Genomic DNA, 22,424 nt, shown 5'->3' with positions numbered 1-22,424 from the left:
CTCAGCACTAATTGACTGCTAATTAATGGCGCTTAAGCTTCGCCTTTAGGAGTGGAAGATACAGCGTGTTGTAGCGCTGCCAGGGAGTCCATGGAACGCCGCCATCCGTTCGGCGCGATTCCTTGCCCTTTGAACACAACGCTATTTGAGGAAAGGAAATGGCGGTGTAATTCTCAGTCATCTCGGTGGACACCTTAACCGCACCGTACAGGAAGGGAGGAAGTGGGAGTGAAAGAAGAGGGGCTGTATTGAAGAAACTGAAAATTGTATTTGAGGAAAGGAAATTAGACAGTAACTGTCTCACATATCTCGGTGGACACCCGCCAAAATGCGGACACATCACTCGACGCGGCTGCCGACACGGACGAAGACACGGCTGCTGACACGGATTGCTAACGACAGCATGAGGCATAAAAGGCTTTCGCCTTAAAAGTCAGATAACTAGTTGGCACAACAGAGCTTTTCACATTGGTATTCAGGGTAAAAGGGAACGGAGAGGAAAATTTGAGGACGCTTAAGCATCGCCTAAGAGTGGAACACGCCAGCGTGTTGCAGCGCTGCCAGGGACTCCACGGAACGCCATCTTAATTTCGGCGTGACGCACCTTGGTACGCACCGCATTTTTGAGCAGAGGAGAGAGAGAGAAAACTTTATTTACAGAGGAATTCGGGGCACGCCCCAGGGTCCCCGCACGACCCCACTGCACTCAAGTGTTTATGTTCCGAAGGTCCATAACACTGGCAGCACGGCCGGTGGCGATGGTCTGCACGGCCGGGTCCTCCGAGCGCAGCAGGGTCTCCCAGTCCTCCCAGGTCTTAAGGTTCTCTAGGTCCCGCGGGGCAGGGTCCGCTGGGCAGAGGGAAAGGATGTGGAGGGAAGAAGCGAAGGGTTCTAGGCATAGAGTGCATGCCGGAGTGGGGAAGGAGGGATGATAATGGGCTAGGGTAAGGGGTGAAGGGAGTGTGTGTGTCGGTAGTCTGCGCCAGAGTTTTGCGTGTTTGTTATCTAGGGAGGGGTGGGGCGGGGGGTAGAGCTGGCGTAAGGCTCTGTGCGCCTGGGTCAGCTCACTGAATGAGTGCATGTGCTCCTTCGTGAATCCCCGATCAGAGGCCACCTGAGCCCGGTTTAAAGAACCTCGGGCTAAAAGGTTGGCGGCCTCGTTTCCGGGATTCCCGGAGTGCGCGGGCACCCATATCAGCTCCACTTGGCGGGGCGGGGGGGAATCGGCCGAGTCCAGTATGCCAAAAGCAGGGACATGGACTCGGCCTCGAGCAAAATTTAGAATCGCAGTTTTAGAATCGCTTAAAATGTACCGGGCTTCCGTGCGGGTTATAGCAAGGGCAATGGCGGCTTCCTCTGCAGCCTCTGGGGACGTGTCTGGAGGGAGAGGTAGTGTGAGGAGGGCGGATAAAGAGGAGTCCACCACAGCTGCTGTCGCTTCATCACCCGTGCAGGCAGCGTCCACCCACACGGCGTCCGGCTGGGGGCCGTACGCTCGATGAAGTGCCTTCGCACGGCCTCTGCGGCGCTGCTCATTGTGGGACGGGTGCATATTCCTCGGGAGCGGCCTGATGAGGAGCTCTCGGTGAAGGGATCGTGGGAGGGCGAGGAGGGTTGGGTCGTTGGCCGGTATTTTGATTCCGAGGGTGTCCAGGATATACCGACCTGTGGAGGTTTGTGTGAGCCTGATGTATTGGGCCTGTCGCTGGGCCTCCACCAGTTCCCCAATCGTATTGTGGAGGCCCAGGCCTAGTAATCTGTCTGTGGGTGTGTTGAGGGGAAGGTGAAGTGCTACCTTGAATGCCTTGCGAATCAAAGCATCCAAAGCGTTTATGTAATGTTTGGATAGGTGTAAGTATGGGGTAGTGCACAGCACACGGCTGAGGACAAAGGCATGAATGAGGCGACATAGGTCGCGCTCCTTCATGCCTCTATGACGTCCCGAAACCCTGCGGATGAGGTGCGATATCGCGCCTACAACCTGCTTGAGTTTCTTGAGGGTGGTGGTGTTTTTGTCATCGTTCTGGATGTGCAGGCCTAATACACGGAGGGTTCCAACCTCAGGTACCGGGTCACCATTCAGTTCAATGGCAATGGGGGAGCGGGGGCAGCGGTGGTTCTTAGGCCGGATGAGGAAGAGTTCGGACTTCTCTGGGGAGCAAGACAGTCCGATGGTCTGTGCGTAATTTTGGGTGAGGGAGGCTGCTTCCTGTAAGGTGTTCTCTATGTCTCCGTCACTGCCGTGAGTGGTCCACAGGGTGATATCGTCGGCATAAAGAGTGTGCTTCAGGTGGGGAATAGTGGCCAATTTTCGGGCGAGGGGGATGAGGGTAATGTTAAAGAGAAAGGGAGAAAGGACGGACCCTTGAGGGGTGCCGATACTCTGAAGAGTGTAGGAGGGGGAAGACAGAGGGCCGAAGTGTATCTCAGCTGTGCGGTCAGTGAGGAATGCAGAGGAAATGGCACAGTAATTCTCAGGCATTTTGCTGCACAGCGGAACCACACCGTAAGGAAAGGGAAGAAGTTTAGATTGAAGGAAGTGAGAAAAAATTCTGGGGGCACTTTGGCTCTCTAAAGTGCTGCAAGGCGGAAGCGTGTCCTGGCCACTTTTTGGTTTTATTTACTTTTTATTGTCCATATTTTGTTTTTTATTTATTTTTTGCTCCTTTTCTTAACTTTATTGTTTTTATTTTTATTTCTCATCTTATTTTTATTTTGTTTTTAGTTTTATTTATTTTCTTATTTTTATTATTTTTATTTTACTCCTTTTATTTTATTTATGAAGCCCATGCATTCACTAGATGCTCCTTTATTCATGCTGGAGCCTTGAGCCTGTTAAGCAGTGACGCCGAAAGGCGGACCAATCTGCCGACGCGTCTGTCGATACGCCTGCCGACACGTCTGTCGACACGGCTGCGGACGCGTCTGTCGACACGGCTGCCGAGGCGTCTGTCGGCATGGCTGCCGACGCGTCTGCTAGCGACAGTATGAGACATTAAAGGCTTTCGCCTTAAAAGAAGCGCCTTAATGAAGGAAACGCTGGCTTTGAGATCGAAGACGGGACGATGGCTTTATGTGGTAATATCCATGCGTTGCCTTTCAATTAGCACATAAAGCCATCGTCCCGTCTTCGGTCTCCCAGCTAACAGGTCCCCTCTCGTTGCGTCCTGCAATGTCAGCGTATACTCAATTACTACTCATTTTTCTCTCAAACTGCTCCTCTTTCCAGCAGTTCCCAGCATTTCTCTTGGCCATTCCCCGTGGTGGCTATGTGCCATTTTACTGTGAAAGCAATACTGCTCGCGGTTTGAGCCCTTCAGCGTCGTCCCGGCGGTGTAACCACGTTTGATCTTCAGCATGACCTCCGCTATGACGTCACGCCAGACGGAGAGAGACAGAGCCCCAACTCGTCTCATCGCGGTCGTCCCAGCGTAACCACGGTGCGCCGGGCAGCAGCTGCGCGGTGCTGCCGCGAGGAGGCGCTCGCTGTGATGGCGTCACGCCAGACTGAGAGAGACAAAGCCCCAACTCGTCTCCTCGCGGCCGTCCAAGCGTAATCACGGTGCGCCGAGCCAATACCTCCTAGAAAGACTAGGAGGTATTGGCCGAGCAGCAGCTGCGCGCCGCTGCCGGGAGGAGGCGCTCGCTGTGATGACGTCACGCCAGACGGAGATATATCGGGCTCCGACCCGGCTCGTCGCAGTCGGAGGTGGTGACGAGGTCGGCAGCCTTCGGGCTACGGCCGTGTATCTTTTTCCAGCCAGCGTCCGCTCCGGCGGACGCGGTTGTTGCGACGCGCGTCTTTACTCTCTCTTTTTCCTCATCATTCAACTCTCTTCTATCTGCATGTGGCAGTGGTGGTGGGTCGGCTTGAGCCAGTTGGCAGGCCCGTGCACTTTCCTGTTCATTCTTCTCTCAGTCGCAACCAGTCGCAACCGTCGCAGTTGTCCCGGTGGTGGTGGTGGTGAAAAACTTTAATATGCAAAGATAGTTTGAGGGTCAAAAAAACCTGCAACATGGTCGGTATCCTTAGTCCGGGACACCGCACTACGAGGCCCCGTCTCGCGCCCGCTTTACTAGAGACCTTTGAACAACCAGTGTGGAGCAGTTGAGGAGGGCAGTCTCCCATGCCTCTCGAGTGGGGGTGGGGGGAAGGGGGAAGGTGAGGATTCTGAGTACATGCCCACACCATGTGAAAGATATCGCAGATCTCTCCACAGTGCGGGCAGCGCCCATATGTGTTCGGATCGAAGTGTTTTGCTATGGCAGGACAGAGAAGAGTTCCTGTCTGCAGGCGCCGCAGAGTTCGCTCCTCCGCCTTACTCAGCCCCTTGGCAGGTAATTTAACAAAACTTCTGGCCGGTACTGGGTAGAGACGGTGGCTGTCGCAACAATGAATTAGGATTTCGCGGAACCGCAGAAGCGGTTTATGAGCTTCTGAGCCAGGAGAGCTAGGATGAGGAGCCCGGTGTGTGGGCGCTCGGGCGGCCGCATCAGCGGCCTCATTGCCTCGCAGACCAATGTGGCCAGGAGCCCAGATCACTTTTCTGCGAGTTGGAACGGCGGGAGCGCGTCTTAGAATTTGGGAGGCAAGAGGGGATATTTCGCCTGCAAGATAATGTTCACAGGCCCGGCGAGAGCCTGTGATAACTTTTCTCGATTTTGGATCGGCGGCAGCGAGAGCTATTGCGACTTCCTCCGCTCGTATCGGCGTAACCACGCTGTGCGTTTCAGCCAGGCCATGTCGTCCGACATGCGCAAGGCAAGGCTGCAACGATTCGCTCAAGCTAGGAAACGACGGCGGGCTGAAGAAAGGGATGAAGTTGCTTTCGCAATTTCCGGGCTTAACCACGCTGAGCCTCTGCCAACTTTTTGTTTCAGGCCAACCAACCAACCAACGAAACGAGAATTGGAGTTGAGGAGGAGGAAAAGACGCATATCTCACATATCTTGGGGGCGCCCGCAGCCCCCGAATATAGGTTGCCGGTTGAAATTGCTGCTGCAACCTAGGCTCTAACTTTAGTACATTTATCCTTCACAAGTACTATGACGCATACAGCTTTTCGACCGAACGAGCTGTATGCACTGACTCGCTACACAGTGAACGCTCAGTACCGTGCTGAACCATCAGGACGGAGTGACGTCTTGCCGTACCCAACATAGCGATCGTAAGTTGCCGCTTTGGGCGCACGGTTGTGCACATGGTAGTTTAAGTTTTTTTATTTCTTTTATGCAGGAAATGCAAGAACCTCGATATGCCACTCTTAGGTCTTTAATTTTCATTGCAGCAAATAATAAAAGGGATTGGCGAAAAAAAAATTGGCTGCGGTTTAGCTCTGGCTAAACTTGGAGGATTGCGAAAGCAACATCTGCGCGTAGCCATATACTGTTGCGTGAGCTACACTGGCCACAGTCTCGCCGTTTCGCGTGCTCTTGCACGACCATATTCCGCATGCGTTAGGAGTGAGTGACGTCACTACGCACAGCTGGCGTGCCTCGCCGCACGCGCTCGCCTTCCTTTTCTTAAACTGATCGGAGTGTAAAACGCCCACAACGCCAACGCCAATGAGCATAATGAACGCCTTTGGCCTGTGGCTTCAGCGCCGCGTTTCTGGCACAACCTTGTGAATGCCTGCCGCTCACATCTGTCGCTCATCACCCGACGTACCTATAAGCAGGATTTAGCCGTTCACTGACCAGGGAGCCAATATGCACACTTCCTGTCCTTAAAATGATCAACGTGGTCAACGCCAACACCTATGAACACAACGAACGAAGACGGCCTAAGGCTTCAGCGCAACGTTTTTGGAACAAAGTTGTCAATGCCAACGCATGCAGCGCACACCTCTCACTACCGTCACTTAGCTTAGGTCATGGTTGATGTGTCCACTGTTCCAAGAGGGTAGTTATGCGCCTTATCTCCGGTCCAGGTGTCCACCGAGATGTGGACACCTCGCTCTCACCTCACGCTAATACGAACGAAGTTTTCATAGTTTTCATAGTCATGCCAAGGTACGAAGCAAAGGCATTCGCACACTCATGGCTGAAAAATAACTTTCATGCTAACTCGCGAGCTCAATGCGGATGCACAGCGCCGCAGCTATCGAGAACCGTATGTGAGCCCAAAAACCACCTCTGGCATGTCAATCGTGACGGCGTAGTAGGGCGTCCCTGGCGACACCAAACGTGCGCATGAGCGGTTTCGCGCTGAGAGACATCACATATACGGTAATATGCATGGGCCTCTACAAAGATCTAGTGCAGAAAATTCACCTTTGTACGCAGAAAACGCGAGCATTTCGCGGGAAATTATGTTTTATGTTACATTCAAAGTACGCAGGTAACTCCAGTGATACTGGCGGCATCCGGTTTGAATGAGAAAGAGAGAGAGAAAAAAATTACCGACGATTACGTTACTTCCTAATGCGAAATTTGAGCGCAGCAAATAAGCTGTTTCACCTTTTCGATAGATTGAGGCAAATAAATCGAGCAACACATGTATGCGCTATCACAGAGTTTTTTTTTATTTTTCACACGTATTCCTTTAACAAAGATTCCACTAACAGTTCTTGACAGTCATGAAGGAAGCTTTGTGGTCGGAGAAATAGACTGATATATGTTCGACTTGGTACACCAATGCTTGATTCTCAAAGACGAGATCTATACAAGTGCCTCGCGAGGTTGTCACAGCCGTGGGACGCGTTACGAGCGAGAGGAACGGGATGTTCTCATTTCATTTCATTTCATTTCATTTATTGGTTTTGTTTGGCCAGTACAGAGACTGCAAACAAGGGAGAGCAAGCTAAAGGCGCCTAGTAGCGCCTGACAGAGGCCTGCCCTCCCGCATAAGTGTTAGGTAATTGCTGTTTGTCTTTATGTCAACATTAAAGTCCCCCACTACTAACATCGGTGTGGATCGATGGACGGTTAATGCGAGTTGCAGGAAGTGCACGACGTCTTTCGTGAGTGCGGTATACGGGCGAAGTTGGCAGCTACTACCAGCAAGCCGTTGGGCAACTTTGCGGCGCACAGTTCGCCAACTTCATGTGACGTGCCAAACATTTCGACTGGTATTGCAGAGAGACCTGTGCGCAAGTAGATAGCGACTCCCGCCGCTCTGTTGTGGTCTCTGCGAGCACCGCAGCAGTATAGGAAATCTATGATTTCGAGAGGCTCTTCGGGATCCATCCAGGTTTCAGCAAAGCTAAGTACAGAGGAATGGCGCAGAATGTGATCGTGGTGTACGTCCTTGGCATGTGCGGCAAGGGAGCGTACGTTAAGAATGTGGTTGTGAATGATGAATCAAGTGCTGCCAGCGAATGACGCGTCCATTGGCTGTCTGCGTGTGTTACTGATGTGTGGTTAACATGCTAAGCTTCGCCTGTAAGAGTGGAACGCGACAGCGTCTTGCAACGCTGCCAGGGAGTCCACAGAACGCCATCGCCAATTCGGCTGTACGCCTTGCTGGACGGTAAATTTATTTTTTCAGGAAAGGAAATGTATCTCTCTCGCATATCTGGGTGGACACCTGCACCTCGCCGTAAGGGAAAGGGGGGAAGATGGGAGTGAACGAAGACGCCGTATTAGCTAGACGCGCCTTTGTTCATTCAAAACCATTCAGCTGGCATTACGGAGTGGCTAGCGTGCTCGTATCGCACTCCGGAGACCCTGGTTCGATTCCCCAACTCTACCAATTTCGTTATCGGTTTTATTGATTTATGCGGTCTAACTAGAAAGGTTAATTAGGCTATTTCATATTTATATTATTGTATTTCTATCCATCGTGTTCTGTCATTAACCTGTCAATTGTTGGAACTGTCTAGGATGTTCGACACAACGTATATGAAACGAGCAACGTCTTACTGAGTGGAGGAGTATCTGTCCTCGCTTCGGCGAGCGCGGCTTCGGCCGCTTGTCTGAATTTTTTCAGCAGCGTCCGCTCCGGCGGACGCAGTTGTTGTTGCTGCGACGCGCGCCTTTCCTTTTTCTCTTTCCTCTGCTCTCTTAACTCTCCTCTATCTGCACGTGGCAGCGGTGGTGGCTTGGCTCGAGCCAGTAGCAGGCCCGTGCAATTTCCTTTTCATCCTTCTCTCAGTAACAACAACAACAACAACAACAAAAACAACAACAACTTACTGAGTGGGGAAGTGCGTGGTGGTGGAGGGAACGCGGCTTCGTACTTATCTGTTTTTTTCAGCAGCGTCTCCTTCCGCGGACGCTGTTGTCGCTGCGGCGCGCGTCTTTCTTTTCTTTTCTTCTGACCTCTTCATTCTCGTCTATATTAATTAGGCTAATTGATTAATTAAGCAATTAACTAAACTGAGTCCAACTTAGTTGCAGCATCACTATACGATCCCTTTGATTGGTTGCATGGTTACTAGCCAAAGTACAATTGGCCCCATTTGAAATTCGCGCACTGTGACGTCACGAGCATTTCGACCAATTGAAAAGCGTGACATTGGGGCCGGAGCTGGTTACGAGGCCGACGCCGACGCGAAACCCAGGAACGGACGCCAAAGAGCCGCGCTCTAAAAACTTTATTTACACAGGAATTCGGGGCACGCCCCAGGGTCCCCGCACGACCCCACTGCACTCAAGTGTTTATGTTCCTGAGGTCCATAACACTGGCAGCACGGCCGGGTCCTCCGACTGCAGCAGGGTCTCCTAGTCCTTCCAGGTCTTGAGGTTCTCTGGGTCCCGCGGGGGAGGGTCCGCCGGGCAGAGGGAAATGATGTGGAGGGCAGAAGCGAAGGGTTCTGGGCATAGGGCACATGCGGAAGTGCGAAAGGATGGATGATAGTGGGCTAGGTTAACGGGTGAGGGGAGAGTGTGTGTCTGCAGTCTGCGCCAGAGTGTTGCGTGTTTGTTATCTAGGGAGGGGTGGGGCGGGGGGTAGAGCTGGCGTGAGGATCTGTATGCCTGGCTCAGCTCACTGAATGTGTGCAGGCCCTCCTTCGTTAATCACCGATCCGAGGGCAGCTGAGCCCGGTTTAAAGAACCTCGGGCTAAAAGGTTGGCAGCCTCGTTTCCGGGATTCCCGGAGTGCGCAGGCACCCATATCACCTCCACATGGCGCGGCGGGGGTGCATCGGGCGTGTCCAGTATGCCAAAAGCAGGGACATGAACTCGGCGTCGAGCAAAATTTAAAATTGCAGTTTTCGAGTCACTTAATATATACTGGGCTTCCGTGCGAGTTATAGCTAGTGGAATGGCGGCTTCCTCTGCAGCCTCTGGGGACGTGTCTGGAGGGAGAGGTAGTGTGAGGAGGGCAGATAAAGAGGAGTCCACCACAGCTGCTCTCGCTTCATCACCCGTGCAGGCAGCGTCCACCCGTACGGCGTCCGGCTCGGGGCCGTACGCTCGATGGAGTGCCTCCGCACGGGCTCTGCGCCGCTGTTCATGGTGGGACGGGTGCATATTCCTCGGGAGCGGCCTGATGAGTAGCTCCTGGTGAAGGGGTCGTGGGATGGCGAGGAGGGTTGGGTCGTTGGCCGGTATTCTGATGCCGAGGGAGTCCAGGATATACCGACCTGTGGACGTTTGTGTGAGCCTGATGTATTGGACCTGTCGGTGGGCCTCCACCAGTTCCCCGATCGTGTTGTGGAGGCCCAGGCCTAGTAATCGGGTCTCCGGAGTGCGATACGAGCACGCTAGCCACTCCGTAATGCCAGCTGAATGGTTTTGAATGAACAAAGGCGCGTCTAGCTAATACGGCGTCTTCGTTCACTCCCATCTTCCCCCCTTTCCCTTACGGCGAGGTGCAGGTGTCCACCCAGATATGCGAGAGAGATACATTTCCTTTCCTGAAAAAATAAATTTACCGTCCAGCAAGGCGTACAGCCGAATTGGCGATGGCGTTCTGTGGACTCCCTGGCAGCGTTGCAAGACGCTGTCGCGTTCCACTCTTACAGGCGAAGCTTAGCATGTTTGTGGGTGTGTTGAGGGGAAGATGAACTGCTACTTTGAATGCCTTGCGAATCAAAGCATCCAAAGCGTTTATGTCATGTTTGGATAGTTGTAAGTATGGGATAGTGTACAGCACACGGCTGAGGACAAACGCATGAATGAGGCGACATAGGTCGCGCTCCTTCATGCCTCTATGACGTCCCGAAACTCTGCTGATGAGGTGCGATATCGCGCCTACAACCTGCTTGAGTTTCTTGAGGGTAGTGGTGTTTTTGCCATCGTTCTGGATGTGCAGGCCCAATACACGGAGGGTGCCAACCTCAGGTACCGGGTCATCATTCAGTTCAATGGCAAAGGGGGAGCGGGGACAGCGGTAGTTCTTAGGACGGATGAGGAGCAGTTCGGACTTCTCTGGGGAGCAAGACAGTCCGATGGTCCGTGCGTAATTTTGGGTGAGGGTAGCAGCTTCCTGTAAGGTGCTCTGTATGTCGCCGTCACTGCCGTGAGTGGTCCACAGGGTGATATCGTCGGCATAAAGAGTGTGCTTCAGGTGGGGAATAGTTGCCAATTTTCGGGCAAGGGGGATGAGGGTAATGTTAAAGAGAAAGGGGGAAAGGACGGACTCTTGAGGGGTGCCGATACTCTGAAGCGTGTAGGAGGGGGAAGACAGAGGGCCGAAGTGTATCTCAGCCGTGCGGTCAGTGAGGAATGCTTGAATGTAGGCATACGTGCGCGCACCCATATTGCATGGGGATAGAGCACTCATGATCGCTGATGTTCAATGCGATCAAAAGCTTTGGAGAGATCCAAAGCTAAGACTGCCTTGGTGTTACCTGGAAGAAGCGGGTCGAAAATGTCGTGTGTGAGTTGCAGCATGGCGTCCTGTGCGGATAGATGGGGGCGAAATCCCACAATGTTATGCGCGTAAAGATTGTTGTTCACCATGTGACTTGTGAGTCTCGCTAACACAATATGCTCGAGGAGCTTCCCGAGGCATGAGGTTAGCGAAATCGGGCGAAGGTTTTGAAGTGTAAGTGGTTTGTTGGGTTTAGGTATGAATATTACCTTCGCGTGGCGCCAGGACTGAGGGAGGTTACCCTCCCTCCAGCACTGGTTGAAGTATTTCGTAATGTGGGGGACCGATTGGTCATCCAGATTACGGAGCATCGAGTTTGTGATCTGGTCTGCACCAGGTGCGGAGTTTGCGCGGAGAATCAGGAGGGCTGCTCTGACTTCCGTCTCCGTGATGTCGGGGTCGAGCGTGGGATTTGCTTGTCCTGTGTAGTGCAGTAGAGATATGGGGCCGCCTGGAGATAGTAGATGACGCAGTCAAGCTGATGGTGATGTCAGTGGATTGTATTTAGTGCCTTTGCATACAGAAGGAGTTTTTAACCTCTCGCTTGCTACTGCAAGGAGTAAATTGGCTAAAATTTGCTATTAACTTTAGAGGTAAATCTGCAACGAAAATGTTTACAGAATGCAGAGAATTGCGCTGTTATTTATTTATAATACCCCTAAGGGCCCTCGCGCGAGGGTATTATATTGGGGGGGGGGGGCAATACAAGCATAAAAATATGGCACAGGCATTTGAACAAAATACACGTAATAATGAAATAAAACTAGTAATGCACACAAATAACACAACAAACAACGCAGAATAAAATACTCAGTAAATGCACATAATACAACAAAAATACCAAAACTGTTAGTACATGGTTTGCTTTAACGTTTGCTGAAATGATTGTAGGTTAACCTCAGTAGCTATGTGTGATGGCAAGTTATTCCAATATATTATAGTGCGAGGAATGAATGATTTCGCGTAGAGCGATGAACGGCATGTGATGCGTTTTATTTTGTTATCGTGGTCGCGGCGAGGAAAGACTGCAGGGTGTGGCAAAAAGAAGTCGTCGTGGAGGGTGGGATGGTGATACAGTTTGTGAAGTAAGGTTAGGCGAGCGAAATGGCGTCGACATGATAGCGGTTCCAACTCGGCACGTTGTTTTAATGCTGTGACACTGGTGAAGCGTTAATAATCTGAAAAGATGAAGCGAACAGCACGGTTTTGCAGGGATTCAAGGTTGTTATAATGATGTAAGCTTGTTGAGGGTCCCATATGGCAGAAGCATACTCAACTTTCGGGCGGATTAGCGTGATGTAAGCAAGTTTTTTTAAGTGGGAAGGCGCGTGTTTGAGATTACGCCTAAGAAGGCCGAGTGCGCAATTTTCTGATGCTAATATTGTGTTAATATGGTAATGCCAAGTTAGGTCAGACTGAAAGTGAACTCCTAGGTACTTGTAAGTTGTTGTAAGTTCAACTGTATCGTTATTGAGGAAGTAGGCTGTAGCAATTCGAGTGGAACGGTTAGTAAAGGACATTAACTTTGTTTTAGATGCATTTAGAGACAATAGCCAGGAAGAACACCAAGCCGTTACAGCGTCAAGATCAGTTTGAAGTGAACGGCGGTCGGTTTCATTACTAATATTACGATATATTACACAATCATCCGCGGATAACCTAATTTGAGATGATACACACTTGGGTAGATCGTTAATAAAAATTTAAAAAAGCAGAGGGCCAAGTACACTTCCCTGGGGGACTCCAGATGTTACAGGGACAGAAGAGGAGTTAAAGCCGTTGACAGAGGTGAATTGTTTTCTGTTATCGAGGAATTGTTTTATCCATGAAATAACGTTGGGATGGAGATTTAAGTTTGTCAATTTGGTTAGAAGCCTGTGATGGGGAACGCGATCAAAAGCTTTAGAATAGTCTAAAAATACTGCGTCAACCTGTAAGCCAGTGTCTACTGCGGAAAATATGTCGTTAGTAAATCCAGCGAGTTGTGTGTCACATGAATAACCCCTGCGAAAACCGTGCTGGCATTTGAAAATAATATCGTGCTCCTCTAGATAATTAAATACTTCAGTATGGTGGAATGGTGCGGTCTCCGGATTTGAAAATGGGTATTACTTTCGCTGTACGCCAGTCGTCAGGAATTGTACCAGATGATAATAATTATGAAAAAAGTGATGTCAATACTTGATAGAGGTTTAGAGAGGCATTCTTTAGTATTTTGTTATTAAATCCAAGGTGGTCAGAGCTAGTAGTAACTTTGAGGTTATTCAAAAGGGCAAGAATGCCTGATTCACTAATGATAATTTCTGGCATGGAAGTGACGGAAGGTGGCTGTAACATGGGCGAGGAAGCTGTGTCTTCATGGGTGAACACTGAGACGAATGCGTCTTTAAGAAGGTGTGCACACTCAGTTTCAGTTACTGGATCACCGTCAGGATTAGTTAGTACGATTTCGGGGTGGGAACTCGGATTGATGACGCGCCAGAATCTATGAGAGTTATTGATTAACATGGTGGGCAGGTCGTGACTGAAGAAATGATGACGAGTTGTTTTAAGCACTGACTGATATTCGTGATCGCAATGCCTGTACTTTGTCCATGATGATTGAAGACCTGTTTTGACTGCTTGGCGGTACAAGCGTTGCCTCCATTGAGCGGCCGTGGCACGAAGCTGCTAAAGAATGATATATGCCCTGCCCTGCAATTGCGACGGCGACGTCGGTCTCGCGCAGGAGCATCATAATTCTAGCAAACAGAATTATACGCCCTCATGACGAAACTATCGTAGAAACCGGCAGTTGAGTTCATTCAGTCATGATGCTCTGTAGGAAGTTAATATTAAAAAGTAGGAGCGCATCGTTCTGTAAACATTTAAAATCTCTGTGAGTTTAATTGAATCTCTGGTTAAACTACTGCTCAACCTGGTCAGAGAGCGAAAGGTATGGCGTATCGGGCAAATATAAGCGGCTTGGCGCCTGTAAGGTTGAGTGCGTTCCGGACACTGGATAGGCAGCGCACCCACCCTGCCAACCTGGCAGGTGGAAGTTAATGGTTGATCGCGAGATTTTGCCACCCATTGAACGTGCGACCTATTGCAGCGGTGCGCTGTTTCTGCCATAACGTTGTCAGCGCTAAAGCATGTAGCCCACATCTCTTTCTCCTTACCCCACGTAGCTATAAGCGCGATTCAGGCGTGCACTGACCGCGGGAGCCAGTTATGCGCACTTCCTTTCCATCTAATCATCGGAGTGTAAAACGTTGTCAACGCCAATGCCAATGAACGCCGACGGCCTATGGCTTCAGTGCAGCGTTTCTGGCATAACGTTGTCAACGCCAACACATGCAGCGCTCATCTCTCACTATCGCCACGTAGTAAGGCGTCCACTATTTGAAGAGGGCAGTTATGCGCCTTTGCTTTGCTTTTCAAGCTCCCGCTCCAATGGCTTCGTAGCTTAGAGGACGACTAAGTTGTCCACTGTCCTAGCGGACCAGTTATGCACTTTTCGTTTGCTTTCGAAGCTCAAGGTCATTTGAAAGTGAAAAATAGGCAATCGAACCACCAAGTTCAATAGGGAAGCTTTCGCTTCCAAAAAGCGCCTCGTAGCGCTTCTTTTGAAGAAAGGTTTTCAAACGAACATCTTCGCTTATGCTCCCCAACAAGAATGCCTCAGATTCAGCATTAAGGTTGAGAATAAGGATGTGAAGTATTTAGCTTTGTAAATTAAGAATTGATGTTCGTTTAAATATCGCCTAGTCCAGTGAAAAATCAATGCCTAACGGTCTACAGTGCTGCAGTCCTCTTACAGCCCGTAGTTGACCAAAGCTTGGCATGAGTTAGCTTGCACTGTGGCAAAGATTGAAAAACTGGTACCACGATTTTTCCACAGGACCCACTCTCTAAGTTTATAGCGCTGGGCTCAATTCTGGACACTAAAAATATTTAAAATACAGTGAATCACATGGGGGTTTGGTAATATATCAGATATACTGAATAAAACGTGCTGTAATCGGCGTCTATCAATGGTTCACAAAGCCCTTAAACCTTAATTTTCCCCCGTTTTAATGCGCGGGCTGTATCCAAGAAATGATGCATTTCCAGAAAGCTCTGCTTCGCAAGTAATCTCTGCAACAAATACAGAAAACGGTTAAGGCTCTAAAATATGCTCTTGTTTAAGCTAGATGACTGTTTATGTGGTTTAGTATCGAATAAATCTCGTGTAACGCGTGCAAATTCTGGAACGCATTTATCCGCACCTAATGACATCCTATGATAGAAAGTCTGCGATTAAGTGTATTCCAAGTCCCAAATTCGGTGAAAAAGAAAGTTGAAGAGGCGTTCGAATGTGGGTGCGCGCAGGTATGCCTAAAGTCAAGCATTCCTCACTGACCGCACGGCTGAGATACACTTCGGCCCTCTGTCTTCTACCTCCTACACGCTTCAGATTATCGGCACCCCTCAAGGGTCCGTCCTTTCCCCCTTTCTCTTTAACATTACCCGCATCCCCCTTGCCCAAAAATTGGCAACTATTCCCCACCTGAAGCACACTCTTTAAGCCGATGATATCACCCTGTGGACCACCCACGGCAGTGACGGCGACATAGAGAGCACCTTACAGGAAGCAGCCACCCTCACCCAAAATTACGCACGGACCATCGGACTGTCTTGCTCCGCAGAGAATTCCGAACTGCTCCTCATCCGGCCTAAGAACCACCGCTGTCACGGCTCCCCCATTGCCATTGAACTGAATAATGACCCGGTACTAGAGGTTGGCACCCTCCGTGTATTGGGTTCTGCACATACAGAACGATGGCAAAAACACCACTACCCTCAAGAAACTTAAGCAGGTTGTAGGCACGATATCGCACCTCATCCGTAGGGTTTCGGGTCGTCATAGAGGCATGAAGGAGCGCGACCTATGTCGCCTCATTCATGCCTTTCTCCTCAGCCGTGTGTTGAACACAACCCCATACTTCCAACTATCCAAACATGGCATAAACGCTTTGGATGCTTTGATTCGTAAGGCATTGAAAGTAGCACTTCATCTTCCCCTCAACACACCCACAGAAAGATTACTAGACCTGGGCCTCCACAACACGATCGGGAAACTGGTGGAGGCCCACCGACAGGTCCAATACGTCAGGATCACCAAACTTCCACAGGTCGGTATATCCTGGACGCCCTCGGAATCAGAATACCGGCCAACGACGCAACCCTCCTCGCCATCCCACGACCCCTTCACCGGGAGCTTCTCATTAGGCCGCTCCCGAGGAATATGCACCCGTCCCACCATGAGCACCGCCGCAGAGCCCGAGCGAAAGCACTCCATCGAGCGTACGGCCCCGGGCCGGACGCCGCATGGGAGGACGCTGCCTGCAAGGGTGATGAAGCGATAGCAGCTCTGGTTGGCTCTTCATCCACCCACCTCACACTACCTCTCCCTCCAGACACGTCCCCAGAGGCTGCAGAGGAAGCCGCCATTGCACTTGCTATCACCCGCACGGAAGCCCGGTACATTTTAAGTGATTCTAAAACTGCATACTAAATTTTGCTGGCGGCCGAGTTCATGTCGCTGCTTTTGGCATACTGTACTCCTCAATGCACCCCCGCCCCGCCATGTGGAGCTGATATGGGTACCTGCGCACTCCGGGAATCCCGGAAACGAGGTTGCCAACCTTGTAGCCCGAGGTTCTTTAAACCGTTCTCAGGTGGCCTCGGATCCGGGATTCACGAAGGAGCGCATGCACTCATTCAGCGAGCTGACCCAGGGATACAGAGCCTCACGCCAGCTATACCCCCCGCCCCACCCGTCCCTAGATAACAAACACGCAACACTCTGGCGCAGACTACAGAGACACACTATCCCCTCACCCCTTAACATTGCCCACTATCATCCATCCTTTCCCACTCCCGCATGTGCCCTATGCCCAGAACCCTTCGCTTCTTCCCTCCACATCCTTTCCCTCTGCCCGGCGGACCCTCACCCGCGGGACCTAGAGAACCTCAAGTCCTGGGAGGACTGGGAGACCCTGCTGCGCTCGGAAGACCCGGCCGTGCATACCATCGCCACCGGCCGGGCTGCCAGTGTTATGGACCTCAGAACCATAAACACTTGAGTGGAGTGGGGTCGTGCGGGGACCTAGGGCGTGCCCCGAATTCCTGTGTAAATAAAGTTTTCTCTCTCTCTCTCTCTCGTCAAAGGCGACATCGAATTTCTCTTCAGTCAAGTTTCTTTCTTAAAACACCAAAAAAAAATTTCTAGGGCGGAAACGTCATTTCCTTTCATCTCTTTAGGAACTTTGGTTCGTGTTCTATTTGTGTCGACTTAAAGTGGGTGTAAAGCTAGCGACATTTGACACCAAAATTTCGCGATATGACTGATGTTTAGTTCGAAGTATGAAGCCAGTACATAGCCGTGGTATATTTTGCTTGTGTTTTAAGCAACCAGCACTTTTACAAAGAAGTTCGCGACTTTCTAGAGAAAAACAACTTTATGGCCGTTTTTTCTTTAAAAAAGCATTTCTTTGCTAGGTTATTCAAGACTCATTTCGAAATGAAAATATTTTGTATGAATTTGCAGAAGGCTTCTCTTTCTCCTTTCTTTTAGGCTTCGAACGTTTAAAACCTGTTTCCAGGGCGTTCATTGGGAATCCTGCCATAAAGACTCAAGCACCTTGGATAGCATGAAACTTTAGCTTTTGTTAAAGATGACTGAAAAAAGAAAGTTTTGTATAGCGTTGCACATCTCTTCCATGGTGCTAGTAAAAATAAAGATTAGTAAGCGAGTGCTGCAATGAATAAAGAAACTTGTTTAAAAAAAAACAACAGCTGAAACTGTAACAACCGCTGGATCCGTAAAAAGGTTAAATTTTTATGGCTACAATGCTTACTTCCTGCTTCAAATTTCCATGCTTTATTCGCAATATGAAAGCATTTATTACCCATTTATGGCGTCTTGTCGTAGAGGGTTAGAAAAAGGGTTGGGAATGCATATGAACAAGCCAAGAATACTAATAATATCATTTTATTCCTCGTACTCACAACAGCATCCTAAGCAATGTGCTAAATCACTCAGAGGTAGTCTATCAGTCCAACATAGATTAAAACGCATGCTGCGACGAAACAAAAAAAATTCCTTTATTATCAATGTAAGTAAACAGCGAAGTAAGAGATCTTAATGTAGGCTCAAGATCTGTAAATCTCTTGCAGGTGTACTGGTACGCATTATTCAAATATGACCCTGGAGAAAGCTCTTCGGTAGTTTGTGGTGGAAGCATCATATCCAGGACGTTCGTCTTGACTGCTGCCCTTTGCTTCAATGAAGCGTACGTTCACACAATTAGCATTCAGAATTGGCTGTCTGCTTCCTTGCAGAACACCAGCCAGCACTTCTCACTGTTGAGATCAGGCGGCTCGCCCGTGAGAGACACAAAGCGGAAACAGAAAGCGGATACCCTGCTAATCGCTTGCAATTGACGCATAACTTTTAAGGACAGCCGCATTCAGACGTTCCTCCTGCCCCTGTGCAAATATAACTGGGCATAACTCAGCCGGCATAAAGAAGAGCAGGATCAAGATAACAAGAACACCTGGTAATCATTGTCTTGTGAAAAACGAAAATCACGCTTATGTCTCTTGCTGACCTAGTTATTCTATATTTACGAGGCATGAAAGGGATGGAGTCAGGCTTAAAGGGATTATCTGGACAGGCGAAGCTAATGCAGTGTTAAGTACCGTGGTCTCGTGGCTTTGAAGTGAAGCTGAAAAACTGAAATTATCCCTCTCAAGAAAGTACATCGACGCACGCTTGAATGAATTCTCCAGCCCTAAATAAGCAACAAAAAGCCGTCCACGTCTGTGCGCATGCGCGTTTGTACGACAGCGCTTGGCTGGAATAGTTTTACAAATACAGGAACTGGAAAAGTCTGCAGTCAAAAGCCGCTATATATAAGGTAATTGGGACGATCAGTGCCAGCTCATCAGCAGTGCGTTTGCGCTGCACCGTTTAATTTACTACTTTTTCCTCGGAGCTTCTACCGCAGTTTTCATTAACAGAGCATCGCAACTTGTAGTACAAAATAGGTTACGCTTCATGTATCGACCAAATGCGTGTTTTTATTCTCTTTGAAAAGCATGCCAGTTGCCAGCATTAAAATAAAGGTCTTGAATTTACCATTGCTCATGGCGAGTCAAACCACAGAAGCGCACTCTGGGGCTCTTTCTTAGAATACTGTTCTCAGCGTCCACTGGGTCTGTCACCACCATCTGTATAGCGCGTGCTTCGGTTAGCTGCTCCGGGGTCGTCTATCATTTGCGGTGCACTTCGTCGTCCACAGATCTGATACCTTATATCCATCTCTCGCCCCTCACATTCACCGTATCGCCTTCCCGTCTCTATCACCAATGTAACTCCCGCTTTCTCGGCAGCAACCTCCACACCTACGCGATCCCGATGAGTTTATATTGCCGTATTGGCGCAAATCTTTGCACTGTTTGTATCCTCACGCTGTCAGACGCCGGGACTCGGCTTTATCATTTTCTTTGAGATGCGGAATGCGACAGGTCATATCTGTAATGATCGCGGCCACATGAAACAGCTTCCACTTAGTTCCAGATGGTTGTAGTTGCTTTAGCGCTTTATCTCGACTGTTCCTTGTAAGCTTTAAATAAAACGCGGGTGATAGAGGAAAGACAACTGTATGCAATACTGTAGACAAAACTGTAGAAAACTGCAAGGCTACCGCCTAGCGCGATTGTTGCTAACGCCGCCGTTCCTTCATACGGTTTTTTTTTTTTTTGGGGGGGGGGGGGGGGGCTAGGTGAGCGTCATCAAATTTCTCTTGCCCTTTTCGCTGCCTTCCTCACTCTCAGACTGCCGTCATCGCTACGCCATATATTAGTGGATGTCTTGAATAGCAGTTTTGTACCAAACACTCCATGCAAGCAGTGACACCAACCATCTATCTTCGTTTCTCATCCGAGTGCCGGTCAGCAGTCCATAGAGCCAGCCGGCATCTGTAAGAGGAGCCACCTTACTTCAGGACACTGCCCGAGCACTACGGACAGAAAAAAAAACAAGCTTCAAAGTCTAACATGACTCCGTTACAGGCAGCGACCCTGGCCATAGTAAAACAGCAGCGGGTGCCGACAACTTTCAAAACCTCTCCAGGCGAGGGCTCTGAAGAATGGTGCGACGAATTTCAACGCGGGGAGCCTCTCAGTTGCGATCAGGGGACAACAATGAGGCATGTTTTCTCACTGGAGGATTTGCACGTACGCAGTATGAAAACCAGGAGCCTACCTAAACGTCATGAAAGCTACTAAAGCCGGAGCTCTTGAAGGCATTCACAAGCGTCGTGAGGAAAGAAAGAGCCGAATGACTCCACGAGCCAGGGTCCAGCTACACAACAAGTTCCCCCCTCGCTAACATCGAAGAAATGAAGGCCATCTTTCGTCAAGCAGCACCCAACATGGCTGAGGAAGAAAAATCAATCAATCAATCAATCATTTTATTTCTGCCTCAAAAAAGTGACAGAGGAGCTGGAGAAAAAGCTGTCATAGACAGCTTGACTGAGCCGCAGCCCCCATTATACCGGGCAGCAGTGACAGGCGACGAGAAAAAATAACAAAGAAAACAAAAGAAAACAATTCAGAGAAAAACACATTAACACCAAAAAAATCTTACCTCTAGTTTGTACATGTGGGCAATTTACATGTTCATCCAAACATCATTGCATAAGTATCTTTCAGCAGTACAACAAAAGCACAATTAAACAATACGAATTAAACAAAACAAAAAACACCTCTTAAGTGCATTTAAAGAAAGAAAAAATCATTTTCTAACACAGTATATGTATAAGCAACGCAGCTCACGATTAGTACAGGTAGACAAGTTGAAATTGGCAGATTTGTATGTGTTTAGAAGAGAAGGAAGTCTATATTGCAGGCGCTATTTACCGGTATTTATGCGTGGTGTGGGCACCAACCAGGTTTCAGGCTCTCTAAAAGGGTAACTCGCTTCTTTTTCTTTCAAATTTGCCAGACGTCGAATATAACTTATGTTATTTTTGGTTTCTAGTTTAAAACGCACACTCAGTCGATATTGATATAAATCAAAGATTTTGATTATGCCATTTTCACGAAAGAACGCTTTGCTGGGTGCTCCATAGTCCGCATTAAAGACGTAGCGAAGAAACTTTTTTTGCAGAACATGAATTTTTTGTAATGAAGAATATGTTGCAGTGCCCCATACAAGCTGGCAGTAGTTAATGTGGGCACAGAACAGTGTGTTATAGAGAAGTAGTTTAATTGATTTAGGAAGAATGTATCTAATGCAGCCAATCGTGCCTGTTGCCCTGGCTAACTGCCGGACAACATGATTTGTGTGATCTTCCCAAGACATGTGCGAAGAAAATGCTGCACCTAGGCATTTGAAGTTATCAACAATTTCTATTTCTCTTGAGTTAAAGGTAATACTATCGTGTCGGGTGATGGGTTTGTTTCTTGGTCGAAAGATTACAGCTTTAGTCTTTTTTTCATTCACGCGCATATAGTTTGATTGTGACCATCTTTCCAGTGTGATCATTGTTGTGTTGCACATTTGTATTAGGTCATGAATGTTACTTCCGGAGAAAAAAATGCTAGTATCATCGGCATATATGATAAACCTGACATTTGGGTTAATGTTCACAATATCATTAAGGTAAATGTTGAAAAGTAGGGGCCCAAGTATGCTTCCCTGTGGGACACCAGAATAAATTTCTTTTATTTCTGAATATGTATTATCTATGTTGACAGTTTGTTTCCTTTTTGACAAGTAAGATTTTATTAGTTCTGCAGCCTGGCCCCGAATTCCGTAGTGCCATAGCTTCTCTAGAAGTAACTTATGATTAACCAAGTCAAATGCTTTTGAGAAGTCTATGAATATTCCTATTACGAGCTCTTTGTGTTCAACCTGTGTCAGAATATATTCTTTTTGCTCTAAGAGTGCTAGTTCAGTCGACTTGTTTTTCCGGAATCCGATCTGATATGGTGTGAGCAAGTTGTATTTATCTAAAAATTTATTCAGTCTAGAGTGTAGAATTTTCTCCAATGCTTTAAAGAAAACAAGCAGTACAGAGATGGGTCTACAATTACCCAAGTCATTTTGGTCTCCTTTTTTAAATAAAACAGTTGTTTTGGCAATCTGCATTTTTTCTGGGAATACTGATGTAGCAAAACAAACATTAAAAATATGTGCCACAGCTGGAGCTATAATAGCGGCTACATATTGCCACGTATCATTGTAGTGTTTGTTCGTTCACGCTCAAGGCTGCAGGAAAGCGTTGTTATCACTTTTGTTCGTGACGCGAGAAGCGACCAGACTAATCTCGATTGTTCGCAGCCATGAAAGGCTGCATCTAGGTTTTTCCAGATTACCGTAGATGATCTTGACCTGCTATCTGGAAGTTTCCTTGCCGGCTTTAAATTGAGCGATGCCGGGAGCGACGGACATTCGTAGTTCGTCGACCGCCGAGCACGCTTGTTGCTGCCCGAGCTCGTCCAGACCCAGCGAAGGTTTTTTTCGGCGCTGGCTTCCTGAGAAGTTTCATCGACAAGTGCAGGCGGGCCCCGGATCCACTGCGACCCGGGACCTGCTGCCCCTCCCGTGTTCCGTGCGCCGCCCCCA

The sequence above is a fragment of the Amblyomma mixtum genome, chromosome 9 (assembly GCF_055824585.1).
Source record: "Amblyomma mixtum isolate Tamu chromosome 9, ASM5582458v1, whole genome shotgun sequence".
Lineage (NCBI taxonomy): Eukaryota > Metazoa > Arthropoda > Arachnida > Ixodida > Ixodidae > Amblyomma > Amblyomma mixtum.
Note: the sequence above shows the minus strand (reverse complement) of the source record.